The 17,431-nt window shown below is 57.5% G+C and overlaps 1 protein-coding gene across 1 annotated transcript in view; it reads right to left on the bottom strand.

The window, feature by feature from the left end:
* The window catches only part of PTPRA (protein tyrosine phosphatase receptor type A), an 86,939-nt gene extending 70,024 nt beyond the window's left edge, over positions 1-16,915 (bottom strand). Inside the window, exon 1 of the mRNA XM_035324183.1 lies at positions 16,870-16,915. The gene's annotated coding sequence lies outside the window, so the exon portion shown is untranslated. The remainder of the gene's footprint in view (positions 1-16,869) is intronic.
* Between the last annotated feature and the right edge of the window lie 516 nt (positions 16,916-17,431).

Genomic DNA, 17,431 nt, shown 5'->3' with positions numbered 1-17,431 from the left:
ACCAGGAGCATCTCCAGGAGCTTCTCCAAGAGCAAAGGTTCTCGGGCTCCCGGCTTGAGCTCAGCTTAATTCATTCAGGGTAAAGAACGCAGGTCTTCAAAAACAGCTGCTCTGTTTTTCTCCTAATTCATAAAACCCCAACCGTTTACGGAGCCGTACGCCCAGCTCCCTTACCTCTGAGGACCAGGGCCACAACCCCCGGCCCCAAGACGCTCCCAGAGAAGCGGCGTGTCGAACAGCCAGGTGAGAGGCAGCGACGGAACCCCGCTCCCCTCCTGCCAGCCTAAGGCCCCGCAAAATAATTCTCTTCCCACCCAGGAGTAAAGGTTACAATTACAGCGAGAATGAGTCAAGCCGGAAAGACCTATTTAAAAGAAAAAAAAAGGGGGGGGGGAAAAATGGAAAAGTTGTCATGAAAACACGTGGGTAATCGTAAGCCCGAGGAGAGGCCCATTTTCGCCTGGCACCTTGCTCGCTCGCGCTTTGTCCAAGCTGCCAACCACAAATTGAACGCTTTGGTTCCAACTAGACGCGCGTTGCTCATCTTGTGCCTTTAATGCTCAGCCACTCGAGCTCCACATCTGTTTTGCTTTCAGGCTTTCGGCGGTGACTCAATGTTATCTGCAGCTTCGGACCGCTGCAGATAAGTGTTCCGGAGGTTTCTTTTTTTTTTCCTTCCCCCTAGCAGCAGGGCTGCTTGCTTTCAGATGGAGGAACCCGCAGGGGCTCAGCGCCACAAGCAGCTGATCCAGCGCTGCCCCTTCAGTCCTGGCGTCCCTCACCCGTGCCAAGCATCTCTTCCTTGTCACCCGCGAGGAGAGGCCGAGAGAGCTGGGGCTGCTCGGCCTGGGGACGAGGAGGGCAGGGGGATCCCGTCCGTGTCTGCCAAGCCCCGCAGGGAGGTGCGGAGAGGCCGGAGCCAGGCTCTGCTCAGCGGTGCCCAGGCCCAGAGGCCGCGGGCCCAGCCCGGAGCCCCGGCGGCTCCCCCTGCCCCTCAGGCAGCACTGCTGGGCCGGGCGGGTGCCGGAGCCCTGGCACAGGCTGCCCAGAGCTTGGGGGGCTCCTCCTGGGGGAGCTGCAGCAGCCGCCGGGACGTGGGGCCGGGGGACACGGGGGGCCCTGCCCGCCTCAGCCACCCTGGGATCCTCAGCGAGCAGCAGCAGGCCTAGGAAGCAGGGGCAGAGCACCCCCATCACGCACCATTTTCACTCCGAAATACCTCCCAGTCTCCAGCACGGACTCCTTTTGGCCACGGGACCCTTCCACGAGTTTATCCAGCCACCAGCCACGTGGGCACAACACCCCAGGGCAGCCTGCACGGCTCGCCCCCTCTCAGAGGCGTTCACACCGCTGATGCCACGCCACCGAGACGGTGCCAGCAGCCCCAGAAGGCGACGTTTGGGGCTCTCAGCCCGGGTTTCACCGCGTTAAGGCGCACCGACACAAACAAGCAGCGCCCTACAAACCTTCCAGGTCCGAAGCGCACTCCTCATTAGCGCTCCGCGGGCAAAGAAGCGGAAGAACTGGTTTGAAAAGAGGAGAGAAAAAAAAAAAAAAAGAAAAATACAGATGACTCCTGATAACGTGTCTGATTAATAAAGCACAAACTCAACAGGCTCGTTCAGTCTGCGCGTCCCATCTGCTTTGCCTTCAGCCCGGATGTTTCCCATATCCACGAGCACCCTTTTCCATACGGAGCTTCCCGCGTGCTGACAAGCCGAAGGCGTGCCTTCAGCACCCGGGCACATACGCTCCCCTGCAGCATCACCACGCGTCCTTATGTTCTCCTCGGAGGCAGAAGGGACGACCAACAAAAGAGACGAACGTCCTGGACGCAAAAGGATGTGCCCAGGTCACCGAGGCCTTACAAAAAACCTACAAACGTAGGAGTTTGGTACGAGTTTGCCCCGATTCTTCCCAATTCTCCCTGGTTTAGACAGGCAGTGTGAAGCCAGAACCCCCTCGATGCTAACGTTTATCCTGTCGTGCTTTAGGGACGCGGCAAATGAAGTGCTGAGCGATGATTTATGAAGATTTATCTGTGGGGTGACTCTCCGGAGCTCCCCGAGGCCATCGGTTGGGGTTAGGATACCCGAAGTTCAGGTTTAGAAGACCCGTACGGCAGCGTCCTGACAGCGCGAAGCATCCGGACACTCCTGCAAACACAGACTCCGTCTCTAAAAGCTTTGAAATAATTAATAATGATAAAAAGGTGAGGACTAGAGCCTGCCCGTGGGACCTCTCCCTTGCTGCGCAGGACCACGGCAGAGCCGCGGACGGGCTGGGGGAGATGGAGAAGCACACGGGTGAGCTGCTCCTGCGACTCGAAAGGGAGCGGAGAAGGGAAGGGGTCAGCAGGAGGTGCAGTCAGCTTCACGGCGTGACCGCAGCAAGTGTGCTGAGCTCTCAGCGTGCCCCCAAAATACACCGGGAGTTCATTAAAACCGCAGGGTTTTACGTCAAAAGGGGCATTCGTAATCCTCCCGGGGAACGGGATGGCTGCATCCCACCTCTGTTTCTCAAAAGGATTTCTCCCAAGGGTTCGGAGCTGGGAGGAGTTTTGAGACTTAGCAGCTGGGGACGGCCTGCAAAGACCGCGAGGAACAGAAACCTTGCCCCCCTCAAACCGGAGAGGATGCAGTCAATTCCCCGTCAGCGTCTCCTCTCTTACTTCACGCGTGCCCACAGCTGCTGCGGGCACCTGCTCACGAACACAGCAGCACGAATCAGACCTTGCGAACAAAGCCCGTTATCCTCTGCAGGGAGCACGAGGGATGAAGGACGGGACGGAGTGAGGAACATCCTCTTGGGATGGTGCGAGCCACACCTAGGATGACATACGAGAAGGAAACGAGTCCAGCGCTCGACCAAGCCAAATGGGAAAGCCAAACCTTTCACAAAGGGAAACCTCCGGCAATTTGATGCCAGTTGGGATGCAAAGAAGCCACCTGCGCCGCCAAGCCCCCCCCCGCCTCGGTCTCAATCCCACCCGGGGGCTGGCCAGGGAGAGGAGCGGGGAGGATCCTGCGAGCCACCGAGCTCTGGCCACGATTTCCCACAGCTCCGGGGCCGCCTGCCCCTTGGGGCTTGCTCTGGCCCAGCTCCAGCCTGCACACCCCTGCACACCCTTTGCTCCTTTCTTCCTTTCTTACCGATGACTTAGGAGCGGAGCTAACGCAGGCACAAGGACGAAATAAGAGGCACAGAAACGTAACCAGGCTCGCTGGCTACACCAGGACGGTACCGGGGGGGGGGAAATCAGGGCGGCAGCCAGTGCTTTGGACCAGGCACGGAAGGAAAGTTTCCACAGGAGCTTGTTGCTTTAAAGTCAGATGCATTAGATCATCCCGTCCCCTAGAGTACGTTGTTTCCTAATGCCTTGCCCAGACCGATTTCAAATGTCAAAAGCAATGTTGCTTTGGTTTGGTTTTGTTTCAACTACCTTCAGTCCCCGCAGAGCGAGTCAAGGAGGGGAATTTTAGGCCAGTTCTGTCTTTCCCATTAAAAAATGCAATTATCGGCGCGGCCTGATCACGGCATCTCCCGTCACCCAGCATCCGTACGAGGCTGCAGGAACAGCTTGCTTTCCAAACGGAGTTAGAGGAATTAATCCACGTCCTTCAGAGCTCGGTGTTCGCACGCCAATGAAATCTGCAGGAAGGCACGCGCGTCCTCCAGGGAAGAGCATCCCCCAAAGAAAGCTGGTCTGCAAAAAAAAGGACACGACGCGAGGCCCTCGCGAAGTACTTACCCCGAATCACTCACGGCTTTTAAATTAGTCTTATTCCTCTTGCTTTTCAATCCCCTCGTCCAAGTTAACAAAGAAAAACCTTGGCGGCAGGCAGGACGTTTGTAGATGTAAGCTCACGTGGCCTTGGGGATGCGGGAAGCCGTGCCCAACGAATGAGAGGTGTCTGCTCGGGTAAAGCACACGGGGCTAAAACTGAGGGAGCTTCCACTCCTCTCCCCAGCCACGAGGGCTGTAAGCATCCTGCAAGATTTAGTTCTTGGATAACCGCAAGTGGAAATTTGCGCTACAAGCTGGAAACAGCTGGGTACAGATAGTTAAACAAGATAGCGTCGCCGGGTCACATCTGGTTTCCACATTTCCCTCTCATCCCACCAAGAGGATGGAAAGTCAGGCGCTCAGGGCACCCGGCGGAGCCACAAGCTCTGCTGGGGGTTACTCGGGGTCCTCCGCATCAGACGTTGAAGACAGACGGACGAAACCAGGAGCAAGTTCCCTTCTCCACCACCCCGAGCTGGCTCCGCCCGTGTCAGATGCGGTCCGACACGCGCAGGAAAGAAGGAACTGAGAAATAAGCTCTCAAAAAAAAAAACAAGGCCGAAATCTTACATCTGCTCACCTCTGCTACGTGACAGCTTCGTACCAGCTCTTCATCCCTTTTTCCCTTTGATGCTGGGGCGCTAGCTCAGCCTCCTCCTCCCAGCACCAATGAACCCCACCAGGTTCCTTTTCCATTTTTAAAGAAGAAAAGCCACCTAACTTGGATGAGACGGGGCTCGACCCCCGGCTCCTAACAGAAAGTACAAGTACCCACGGTGACACGGGCACAGCTGGCAGCAAGAAAAAAGGGAGCTGCCAGGGAGCACTGAAATCAGCTAAGCCCAGCTTTGAGAGCTGACGAGGTTTAGCATCTTCCTACTACTAATGAATTCTCTGCAGGATGTTTTCCGCCGGGAAAGGAAGCAGAAGTGTTGCTTTTTCAGCTGCCCATTACATAAATGGAACTGCACGAGCCCCACTTCAGAATAAGCCTCTCTCTTTCATCCCAAGCATTAGGCGGCTCGAGTGGGAAGCAGCCGGCATCGTCAGGCATTGTACACATCCTCCAAGCGAGAGACATCAGGCTTAGAGGATTTCAAAGGCCAGCACTTGAACGAGCAAGGAGGCACAAACTCAGTTTTCGTTTCGCATCTTCCCCTTCCCAGCCAGGGAGCAGCCCGCCCTGGCCTCCCAGGCTTACTTCAGCCCCAACCTGGGCTCAAGGAGCCTGCAAACAAGGCAGGCGTCGACAAAGAGGAGCAGGATGGTAAGGGCAGGGAAATTCACAGAGGAGAACTCAGAGAAGAAGGGAACGTGAAGGAGTTTCAATTTGTCTTTTTGAGGCCAGGAAAGACTTAAGCAGCAGGCATCCGTGCGCTTAAGCTGCTAAGAAACAGCCCTGCCCAGAGGAAATTCTTCCACTTGTGGCTTTTCTTAAGTGGGCAAGTGCTTGACACGGGCGTGCTACCTGTGAACAGGGAGAATTTATGGAATAGGATCTCAAAAGCCAAGGATGGGTAAAGAAAGGGCCGTGTGGGTGCTGCCACACCCTGCCCGTAAGCACCTTCTGTCAAGGCCACCTCCGGGCTCTTGGCTGATGGCAGGTGCTGGAGAACTCAACAGGGGAAAATGGATGAAAACGGCTTCTCAGCCCCAAACTGCAGGACAGATCTGCCACGAGACCGTGGAGTGACGTGGCTGGGCATCCCTTCCTGGCTCAATGCTTCCCACGGGACAGACGGACGGACAGACAGACCTCCTGACAGCATCTGCGCCGGGGCCTGCAGCCGCAGCATCCTCTCTGCTCCAGCCTGTGCTGATCAGAGGGGCGAGCCCACAAGGATACCTGAAAGAAGAACTGCACCAAAGCCTCGGAGCTGTGCTAGGCAGAGCCAGGGTCTGACATAAGCCCAACTTCTGAGGAGTTCCAGCATCACCATGCTCTTCAGAAAAAAAAGATAAAATCAGCAGAAACAAGCAGATTTTTCTGAAATAGTGTTTTTGAAACGATCATTTTTGCTGTCTCCAAGCTGTATACCTGCACAAGCTCAACACCTTCAGCAGTCCCCTTTGCAATCTTGGACTTCAAGATCGAGCGAGTGGTTCCGTAACCCAGGATGCAGCAGAAAAGGGACGGTTTGGCAGCTGGGGCAAAGAGGCAAGGAAATAATCTTAAACCCATGAATTTCTGAGCTAGGTCCACAACAGGACAAACCAAACCTGTGCTCAGAAATGTATTGAAGTGGCTCTTTCATTAGTAAGGATGGGTTTAGGTCCTGCAAACATCCAGTTCCTCTCCTCCATACCAATTTTCCCCAGGCCCCTGGCTTGTGCCCAACACCCCTGCAACTGGGACAGGGCCCAGAGGCAGGATTTGGGGTCAGATCCACCGCAGGAGCAACTCTGAGAACGTAATTTGAATTCTTCATAAGCTTTGGAGCATTTTATTCAATGTTCTGACCACTTGGAATCAAAATTAGTTCCCAGCTTCCAAAAACAGGTGAAGTAAAGCCATCAGCAATGATAAAACTGACTCAAACATAACACCCTAGAGGCTGGTGGGGCCATTTGGGGGCACATCAGACAACCACAGATAAACTGGGGCTGCCAGATACGCACGAGAACCGGCTGAAGAGCACTGAAGAGCTACAAAAGGTCCCCGAAAGACTCATTTGAGGGGGACGTGAAAGAGGGGCGTACCTCTGACGGAAGGCATTGATGGGACAGCTCTCGGGTAACAGAGGTGCAAGCCGGTAGCCCAAGTCCGAACGATCGGTTGGTGTCACAGCGGCTGTCTGAGGCCACGTGGCCTCCCAAGGCTTGATGCAGCCTCTCTCTCTTGCAGTAAAGACTTAATGAAATAAATTAAAAAAGAAATAAAAATGGAGTGAAACCAGCAGGAGAACTCCGATTCCTCCCAGAGCAGCGGCTGTAACCGCAGAGGGCGGCGGAAAGGTAGTTTACCCCTGATGCCTGCAGTGCTCTTATTCAACCACTCAACAAGGTTTCAACCCTATAGCCACTTTGGTACTTCCACCTTAAAAAAACACAACACATTACCCTTTAATTCCTAATCCTGGTGCACAGAAATGCATTATCACAGCTGAATCACAGCTGAAAGCCAGGCAGCAAAATGACACAGCACAGCGTCTGCTCCTCACTCCTCTTGCAACCCTTTTCCCAGGACAGGACCTGTGGGGTTTGGAGGGAGCTGCCGACTGCTGCACCCTCCCAAGATCTTGGGGGAAACAGCCTCCACCTTGCCCAAAACAATCCCCCAGCCTGTTTCTCATTCTGGAGACACGCCGGGTCCGGCAGGCTGCCAGCACAACCTGGATCCCAGTGGCAAAAGGCAGCCAGTCCTTGGGATCAGAGGACAGGAGCAAACCCCCTTAGTGCTGCCACAGCTCAAAACACATCTTGCCTGGGTGGGAGGCTTTGCCACGCTGCGGATCCATGCCATCAGGGTGCTGGAGCAGGGAGATAAAGAAGCTGGAACACTCCAGGCTGCAGGGGATCAGACGTGAGAAGAGGTTCTGTCTTTTATTCCGCCCTACCTCAGCCTCGAGCTGCAGGGAGAGGAAGGATTGAACCCTGAACGCTGGGCTCTCACTTGGGAGGCTGATCGCTGCGAGCAGAGGCAACGCATCCCAAAGGAGACGAGCTGCGATTCGTCACAGGGGCAGGCTAATCTTCCTGCAAAACCCCTGCGCCAGCAGGCCAGTCCTGTTAAAGGCAAAGCTCGATCAACAGTTTTACTGGAACAGGCAGAATAAAAGCACTCCTTCCCACAAGGAGCTTTCCAGAACGCAGTTTGCAAAGCCAGCTGGAGCACGGAGCCGGGGCTGCCTCGGAAAGCCCGGTCCTTTCCCAGTGCCTCACCAGCAATCTCCACATCGCTCTGAAAGCCGGGTACTGGGCTAACACCCATGCTCTTCATTAATTACGTGCATTTCTTAAACTGCATCGCCTTCGTAAAGCAGCAGGGCAAGAAGAATTCAATACCAAGCATAAAGAGGCCAGCTCAACTGGCCAGCAACGCATCCCCTATGCAAGTGGGTGGCATTTTGGCAGGCAGGGCTCCAGGAACCAGTTCCCTTAAATCCCTGTTCTGCATCACGTTTCTTAACCTGTGAGGCACTGAGCAGCCCAAAATGAAATTCCCGGTAGGCACAGCACCCTCCCTGTGCCAGTCGTCACTGAAGAAGCTGCACAGACAAACACAGTGAGGAAGCCTTCAATCGCGATTTTAAGGATTCTCCCCCAAAGCGAGCCGAACCATCAATAGGTTTGAACTTGCCCTCCACACCCGGCTCACACCCAAGCAACCCAGACCGCAGGCAGCACGGGGAGGAATTCATTTTGGGCCCAGCACTGCCAGTTTAGGCCGATTAAAGCACAGCTTTGGTCTTTCAGCCTGTCACAGGGCAGCGGGAAAGCCCTTGCCCCGCTCGCTGTGCCACCTCTTCCCACCATAAGGAAGAAACCGAGCAAGGATTGAGCAACTGCAAAGTCTCTTGCTTCCTAAAACCAGCCAGAGCTGCGTGATCTTGCAGGAACTCTTACAAAAAACGTGGAATAGGGCAATGCCTGGGCTGGGATGCTGAGGTGCTTTGCCCAGGAAACTCAGACGGAGTTTCCAGCCCAGCCCTGTACTCAGTCGGCCATCACCAGCCCTCTCTGCCTCATCCCCGAAGCATTTCCCCCCCTCACAAGTTCCCCCTTTTGCCATGCCTGTGTGTGTACACTTGTTTGTTCTCCATTCACCAGTCTAAGCAGCTTTCAGAGGAAAAAAAAATAGGTTTCTCAGCCCTACATTTCAAAAGGGTGTTGGTGGGGGGAGGGCTGGGCTTTGCTCCGCTTGGTCTGGAGAGGAAAATGAAAAGGGATGTTTCCAGACACCCCACCGAGGGGGCACCTGATGCTGTGTAATTAGTAAATTAGTAGCAACCTGGCAATATCAGGCCTACAACTGCTTGTACGTACTCAGCTAAGCCCCTCACAGGGATGTCTGATGAGCTGGGATCTCCGACCAAGGCCTCAGCGGGATCAAGGCAGGCCAAGCAGCTCGGGACAAGCTTAAAAGACTCAGACTGCAATGCCAGCCCTGCTGGGCAGAGCTGATGTGGTTACACACGAGGGAATAAAGGGATTTTGGAAAGGGGGGGCTCAAAGGGAACGACGGCAGGGAGCTGCAAGGCCTGTGTGGAGGAGCCACGGCCCACGCGCTGCTCCCAGGCCTGCCCTCTCCCCATGGCAGCACCGGGTGATGGAGCAGCTGTGTCCAGGCCACTCATCCCACCCTGCCCATCGAGCTAGGAGGGAGAAAACAAGAGCAGAAGGCTCCCCAGGTTCCTTTTTCCCTTGCCACAAACAGGCACAGTCTGGCTAAGGCACATCCTCTCAGAGCAGCCCCCAGCTTTTCACAGTTTCTCCCTGACTTCCCACGTGCAGAGGGCTCCATATGGAAGTTACGTAAACTCAAACATCCCCCAGGATATTCAGCAAAACAACTACCTCTGTGCCAGCTCTGAAGTCGGCTCAGCAAACCCGAAGGAAGGCAAAGAGTGAATTCTCTGTCACACAGGTAAACCATGACCACACAAGGCACCATCAAGCCTGCTCTTAACACCACCGCTCGGCTGAGACCTGTCCGGCTGCTAACGCTGACAAGGAGACCTTGTGGGATCACCACCCGTTTCTGTCACCTTCCCACCTTAATACATTCCTGGAACCAAGGTGGAAAATGCTTGAGCAGCCACCAAGGCTGTCAGCAGCCTCCCTGGGGTCTCAGTGGGGAGGCGATGGAGAACCACCAGAAAGGCTTCCTCGACACACCAGAAAGGAGGGATGCTCTTAAAGACGACATTGCATAGACAAACAAGGCTGCAGGCCACCCATCCCACAGCTCCTTTAAGCATGCTGTAAGGTGGAAATCAAACTCAAGCTCATCCTTTCTCATTTATCTCCACAGAGAGCAGAGATTTGCCTCAAACTGCCCCCAAGTCCTCACAAGGGGCTGGGGTGGAGCTGTCACCCCCAGCTCCCTGCTGCAGTCAAAGGAAAATAAAATATTGCCGTACCACTGTAGATGAGTCCAGGAATATAAAATTATGCTAGATAAATTGGTTAAAGATTTTTATAAAAAGGTAGTGCTACGTAAGAGGTTATTCCATAACCCCAAAGGAAACATGTACAGCCTGCCCGGGGTGACTTTGCCAACCTGTGCCGACTGTCAGAGTCCAGCAGAGAGCTAAAATGCAAATTCAGACATCACGCAGTAACCTACACACAACAATACCTCCACGGGTCAAAACGATGCGAAAAAAAGAAGCGGGAATACACAAATCCACTGCCCTGTAGAAAGATTTCGAGGGACTGACTGAAGCAGAACCGACGAGCAGTAAAACTGTCCACAAAACTTCAAAGTAAAACCCTGCTGATCACAAAAATGGCCTTCCCATTTCTCTTCCAGGTATTCCTATATAACCTTAGAAAATAACCTCTAAGCTAAAGCTCAGCCCCAGTTTTCCAGCTACCAGGCTATCTAAAAACAAGCCCCTGCCATGGAGTCCAAGATCCTGCCTCGTTCCCGACCTGCCATCTGAATGAAAATGCAAATTCTACACGGCGGCTGGGATTAAAAACATCTCTCTGTCTGTAACTAAATAGGTTTAAAGTCTCCTCAAGAGAAAATCTTGAGGATTATCCGTGCTTTCCAATTTATTATTCATTTCCAACTCATTTCTATTCATCCCTCATTCATCATTCAGGCCTGGCATATATGGCATTAGCGTCTTCTAGGAGACACGGAGCTGCAGCTTTTGTGCTGCTGCAGGCGGACTGGAAAGCCGTGCCCTGCTGACCCAGCAACGCAGAGGGACGGGGGGAGATCTCGGTCCGTATTTCTGCTTAGAGACTACCACAACACGTGCACACGCAGCTGGTAGCAGCCTGGAAGTCACACGTCTGAGGCTTTGTGCCGCGGAGCGGCCAGTTTGCAAAACAGTGAAATTGAGAGGTTCTGATGGATCCACTCACCCACTTCACCGCGCGTTAAGCAACGCTTGAAAACACGAGCGGATCCGATTATTTTCCAGCTTCCCCAGCACATCCACCAGTGCTTCGCTTTTGGAACAAAACGGCGATGATTATCTGCTGGCATGGTAAAAATATTATGCAAATGGGGAAGGGAAATTTTGCATGCTGTCCTGCCTCCCTCCGCCGCCACGGGAAACGGGCTGGACCCTCGGGAGCTGCAGGTTTGGTGCCAGAACATCCCCACGCTGCACGCGGTGCCTGGAACAAAAGGCTCCCCTTTCCCAGAGCGCCGCTGGAATCCGTCAAAACCACTAAAATGCTTTTCCTTTTTAATTTTATTTTTTTCAGAAGCAGAGCCCGTTCCTCATAGTTCTCCTCTTACTCAGCAGATTTCCTTCCTTGAGGGCTGAGATCTGCCGCTCAGAAGCTAAGGCCACCGTGCTGCCCATCCCTTCTGCCTCGCCGCCAGCTGTCCCACCTGAGTTTCACTCCTGGCTCTTTTTCCTCTAACCTGCTTCGCCATCGAGGCACGTTGCGCCTTCCTCCAGCTCCCTTTCTGCTCCGGCAGTGCTCCCACAGCCCGAGCTGCCGCTCTCACCCCCACATTTTCCTCCTCCCCCCTCAGGAAGCAGCACATCGACTCTCGGATCTTCCCAGCTCACGCTGACCAGCCCGCGGCGCTTCTGCAGGTCCTCCCTTTCCTCTCCTTTTTTTTTTTTTTAAAGAAGGATGAGTAAACAGAAAACCTCCCGCAGATGTGCCGAGACCTCTCTTTGGGTCACGCCATCAGTCATGCTTCTCTGAAAGCCCCCGAGGACGAGCTTGCTGCTTCGGAGGGTGAAGTAAGAGGTGCCCAACTGGGCACAAGCCATCGCCGTGATTAATAGCGGGACTTCGAGCTGGTGTAATGCACGTCGAGGCCAGGAACAGATTTCCTGGCTGCAGAGAGCCCTCTAAGGCGGCCTATGACATAATTTACTAGCACAAACTAGTAACAGCACCCCTCGGCCAGCTGCGATTTGTGAATGAAGTGTTCGGAACTCCCAGGGCAACAATCAAGACGCTGACTCTGGAAAGGCAGGGTCTCGAGCACGGGACGGACCCCACGCAAGCCCAGAGATAAAGGAGGATCCCTCCGTCGGTTTGCACGCACTGCAGCTCACCGCTGCCTAAATCACTTCACTGCAGCCAGTATCGGCGTTCCCAAAGGCAGCAGCACTCCAAAAAGCCCCAAAGCCACCTCCGTGGCTCCCCGTCCATCCCTTTCACGTCGCCGCTGCTCTGCCAAAGGTAAGGACGAGACCGCGTGCGCTCCCCACGCTGCGTGCTGTGAAAAGGAGGAAAAACGAGCGCAGAGGGTGGCTGGGAGCAGTTTGGGGGTGCCCTGTGGTCAGGAGCCCCCCAGCTCCTCGCACAACAGCCCGGCGAAGGCGAGCATCTGAGCACAGCCCCCGCCGACCTCCTACCTCCAGCAGCCGAGCCGCGCGCCCCAAGGAAGCTCAGCTGCTCTCCGCAGCCCCGGGCAAGGTCACCGCCGCCGGGGTGGAGACCGGGCTGAGCTAAACCCCTGGGCTTTAGATCATCCCAACCATCCCAGCTCGCAGAGCTCGTTTCGAAACACCAGGCGTGATAGGGGCAGGCAGTCATCCAAAGGGGAGGCTCGCTGAGCCGCAGCGCGCTCCGGCGTTGATTGATTCACTGCTCATACCTGAGCCGAGGCTTCCTGTCACCTCTTACTTAACGTGGATACGCGAAGCCTACAAGCTCGAACACGTCAAGCTCTGTTTTTAACACTGGTATGCGGCTACAGCTCCCCGGGACCTCTCCGATCGGGCCTCTAAGAGCATTTATTGATTTATATTCCAGCGTCGAAGCGTTTCAGACCCCCCACGTTACGAATACGGGTCTCCAAACTCCTCCTCTCCCCGTATCCTCAGCACCCATCACCGAGGCTTCCAGCAGCGGGGCACGTGGACGCTCAGACGCAGCTCGGCTGCAGCATGCCTCGCTCCTGCTGGGCTTTCCGGGCCAGCTTCCCCCGTTCCAGCCTCTCCAAAGGAGAGGAAAACGAGGGGACGAAGGAGGAGGACGGCTGCGAGGTGACGGAGGTGAGCCCGTCTGCTTGCAGCGCCTCCGTGGCGTAACTCACCTCGTGCTCCACGTGCAGCGCGGTGGATGCCGGGGGGGGACGGCTGCACCTCTCCTTCAAACACGCACGGATTCGGGAGGGTGAGGGGAAGGAGTCTGGCTCCCCTTCAGCGAGGGGAAGGGGACAGCGGGGATGTTTTCCCAGAAGAGCCACGGCTTGAGCGAGGCTGCTGGGCAGGAGGCAGAAGTCCTCGTTCCAGCACTCCAAACGCCTCGAGCGCTTGGCTGGGGCGCCGGGAACGCGCCGACACGCCGCACCGCCTCGGAAAAAGCTTTTCATGGCACCTCGGTGGTTCGTTCCCCCCTCTCCACGCGCGTCCTTGGCTCCCTGCAGCGGCAGAGGGCTTACAGAAGCCGTGACACCCCAGCCCCTGCTCCCTCCTACCTGTAACGCCCGCCTTGGCTCTCGCGCACAGGTTCTCATCTCGCTTCAGGAGAGGTGGCGCGGCGGGGCCTGACTCATGCAGGAGAGGCAGAGGTTACGCTCCCGTCTGAGCTTCTCAAGCTGCAGACCTCTCGTTTCCCATCCCGGGCCCAAATTACCATTAATTACTCGGCGCAAAATGGAGCCGCTTCGACAGGAAGAAATTAGGCCAACAAATTATCCCGGAACAAAGAGGACTCGCCGCCTAAGGAAGCGATCTGCCTTCAAGGGGGGCATTCTCCCCCCACGGCCCGCACGGGAGCGGTCCCTCCTCCCTCTCTAACAGCCCGCTAACCTCAACGCTTGTCGCAGTAGCCACCGGGACTTCCTACGCGACCACGATGTCAAAACCCAGCCCACGCTCGGCCGCTTCCAACTTTCGCTCCCCGAAGCGCAGGCGCCGGACGCCATCCGACGCGCGAGCGATGCCCTCAGCCGGGCGAGCGGCAATTCGGGGCGGGGAGAGAGGGACGAGCAGGCACCAGGCTTTTCCCCCCGAATCGCCTCCCGGTCGACGCCGCAGCTGCGAAGCCACCGAGGCCGCGGCTCATTCATTCACCGCCAGCTCTCCCAACGTAAACACAGCGCGCCGCGGCTACGACGGCACGCAGCTCCCCGCGCGCCCCGGAGAGCAGGCGCGCGGCCAGGCTCAGGGATTTGGAGTTTCATCGCCCGCTGTTGGGTTTAGCGCCGCCGCCTCCACGCTGCCAGCACCGTGATGCTTCCCGGGACACGCTACCAGCCACGCTCTGCTCCCAAAAACCGACTTCTGCCACTGAGGCAGCTCACCCTCCGGCCCCGGCAGCCTCACCGAAGTCACGGGGAGACCTCCTCCTCTCATCTCTGCTCCCCAGCCTCAAAATTCCCCCTGGAGAACACGGGATAGAGGCACCGAGACATTCACCGCAGGACCGGGATGGATGCACGGGTGCAATTCAAGGTCTCCTAAAGGAGTCAGCCAGGGAAAATTGAGGCTGAGCCACCTCGGGGCTGACGGCTGCGCGGAGACACGCAACGTGGTGCTGCTGGGTGCGAGAAGAGGGCTTCCAGTGTTTGCACGGGTTTAAGGAAAGGAAAAGGGGTCGGGAATAAAGCTGATCGACACACTTACAACTGCTGGGGAAACGGGAAGGTCCTTTAGCCACGCCGAGGACCTGCTGTTCCCGGGGAAGATGCAAGAAATCGCCCTGGACGCTCAGGGGACCGCTTGCTTCTCGGGAAATCTCCCCCTAACCCCGGCGTACGCCGATGAAGCACCACGGCGCACACCCCGCGTGTTAAACATGAAACACCGATCCCTCCCCGTGGGGCTGAGGATGCTCCAGTTACCCAGGTCGGGTACCGAACGCCCCAACCACCGAGCAGCAGCGTTTTGGGACCCAGTCGGAGGAAATCCTGGCACCTGGAGGCGCCGGCAGCAAAACAGCTGACGGCCCTAAAAGCAGCGCGGCATCGGCGGGGAAGGAGGTAAGGGCAGCGGGATGAATCAGCCCGCAGGCACGGACGTTCCCTACCTCCCGGCGCGTCTTCCTGGCCGCAGGCTCCCGAGCCGCTCGCCTACCTGGTCCCATTTAACCGGTTTCCCCCCGCAGCGGGGAAGACGAGGCGGTGGGTTTGGTTTAAGAGGGAAAAACTCGGGGCGGGAACGAGCCCGGCAAGCGCACGGTCTGCTCGGGTGCCAGGTAGGCGGAGACGGCGCGCGGGTAGCGTCCGGCACGGTTTTGGCAGACCCGAGCCGAGCGCCGCGGGCGATCTGCCGCCCTCCGTCCCGCCATGGAGCTCCGACACCCCCAGCAAAAAGAGCCCGGGGACGGGTGCTGACCGCGGGCTCCAGGAGGCGGGGAGGGAGGCACTCGGGAAGGGTTCCCCAAGGATGTTGGCACAAAAGCAGCAGCTCGCCGAGGGTGACGTTTCGGAGAAGCAGAGCTACGCGCGCGAGCAGCTTGAGAACAATACAGGCCGAGCAGTGCCAGGGCAGCAATGCCCCCAGAAGCTGGAGACATCGCGTTTCCGCCCCGCTCGGTGATTTAACTCAGCAGTTTTTTTTTTTACAGAAATCAGCCAAAATCGCCCCGCAAAGCCTCCCCGAGAAGCCCCGCAGAGGGGGAAGGTGGCAACGCCGGGTTTGTCCCCGAGCCTCTCCCCGACAAAACTCCCTGTCTTTTCTCAAAGCCCCTGCACGGAAGGGAAACCAAACCCCCGAGTGTTTTCAGAGCATCCTGCGAGCTCTCCGCCCGGCGCGAAGGGCCGAGGAATTCTCCAGCGTAGCAGGAGAGCACAGGGAGAGCCTTCCGCGAGCGACCAGAATTCCTGAGGCTCTCGGCACGGACCCCGGCGCTCCTTGCGAAACTTCCCAGCTGGAACCTCGCAGCCAAAAAAAGCCAGCAAACAGCATCTTCCCTCCCTCCCTCGGCCGCCGAGCGCGGGCCGGGATTCCTTTTCGCGACAGCTCTTTGGGTTTTAATGTCGCTCCATATTTAGCAGGAGGAAAGAAGGGGAAAGAAAAAAAAAGTCCTCCCTTCCTTCCTGTCACATTTTCCATCCTTGCTGACATCTCCGCCGAGAAACGAGGAGCGGGGACGAGAGCGTGGGAGCGCCCGCGGCGCGGCCCTCGGGTGCCGTGGGACCTGCGCGCGGCGGCCCCGTGAAGTTTTGTGCCCCCCGGTATCGGGGTGGGAACCGTCACGGCGTGGGGGGGGAGCGGTCACGCATCCGTCCTGCGGCACCTGATGGGGGACGGAGGAGGGAAGGGGCCCCAGCCCCTCGGGGTGGGGGCAGGCGGCGCTGGCCCCGCTGCCTGTAGCGGTGACCCCAGGCCAAAGCCCGTCCCGGTGCTTCCCGCCCGCGGGGGGTTTGGGGCTGGGGAACGTGGAAAAGCCCCGTGGAGATACGGGGAGGAGGAGGAGGGAGAAGATGAGGAATAAGATGAGAAGAAGAGGAGGAAGACTAGGAAGAAGAGGAAGAGGAGGAAGACAAGGAGGAATATTGGGAAGAGGAGGAGGAGGAAGATTAGGAAGAAGAGGAGAGAGGAGTAAGAAGAGCAGGTAGAGGAGAAGGCAGTGGAGGAAGATGAGGAAGATTAGGAAGAGGAGGAGGAAAAGAAGGAAAATTAGGACGAGGAGGAGGAGGAAGATTAGGAAGAAGAAGAGGGGGATGAAGAAGAAGAGGAGGAGAGGGAAGACCTGGAAGGAGAGGAGGAGAAAAAGGAGGAGAGGGAAGACGAGGAAGAGGAGGAGGAGGAGCATTAGGAAGAAGATTAGGAAGAAGGAAGAGTAGGAGGAGGAGGAAGAGGAGGAAGAGGAGGAAGAGGAGGAGGAGAAAGCCTAGGAAAAAGATTAGGAAGAAGAGGAGGAAGAGGAGGAAGAGGAGGAAGAAGACCGGCAAGAGGCCTCCAGCCTCCCCCGAAGACCCCCCCAGCGCCCCCAGCGCCGATCCCCCCCCCCCCTTTACACCCCTCCTTACCTTTCACCTCCGGGCGGCGGAGCCGGGCGGGCTCCCCTGGGCTCCCCCCGCTGCCCCCGGGGTTCCCCCGGGCTCCTCCCGCTCTCCGCCGCCCCCGCTGCCTCTCGCCGCCGCCCAACGGCTCCGGTGCGAGGCCGCGGCGGCCGCGACCATTGACACGCCGCGCGGGGGGAGCGGCTCCGGGGAGCGGCGGGGCTCGGCCGGGGAAGGGAAGGGAAGAAGGGACGGAGCTGGAGCCGCCGCTGACCACCGCCGCTGACCACCGCCGCCGCCGCCTCCTCCTCGCGGGGAGGGGGGGGGAGCTCCGGCCCTCAGCGGCGCCCCCGCCGCCGCCCGCCCGCTGCCGGTGCCGCCGCCGCCATGGTGCGGCCGCAGGCGGGGCGCGCTGCGCGAGGGGCGGGGCCTGCGCGGTGGGCGGGGACTGTGGGCGGGGCTAACGGAGGGGGGCGTGGTCGGGGGCGGGGCTACGGCGGAAATGGCGCGCTGGCTGCGGCCTCCCCCCCGGGTGGGGGCCCCCCCCCCCCCGCCGGTGATTAACGGGGGTCTAATTCGGCCCCCAGCCCCTCCTG

This window comes from Oxyura jamaicensis, chromosome 4 (genome assembly GCF_011077185.1).
Source record: "Oxyura jamaicensis isolate SHBP4307 breed ruddy duck chromosome 4, BPBGC_Ojam_1.0, whole genome shotgun sequence".
NCBI lineage: Eukaryota > Metazoa > Chordata > Aves > Anseriformes > Anatidae > Oxyura > Oxyura jamaicensis.
This window is presented reverse-complemented; position numbering and strand designations above follow the sequence as displayed.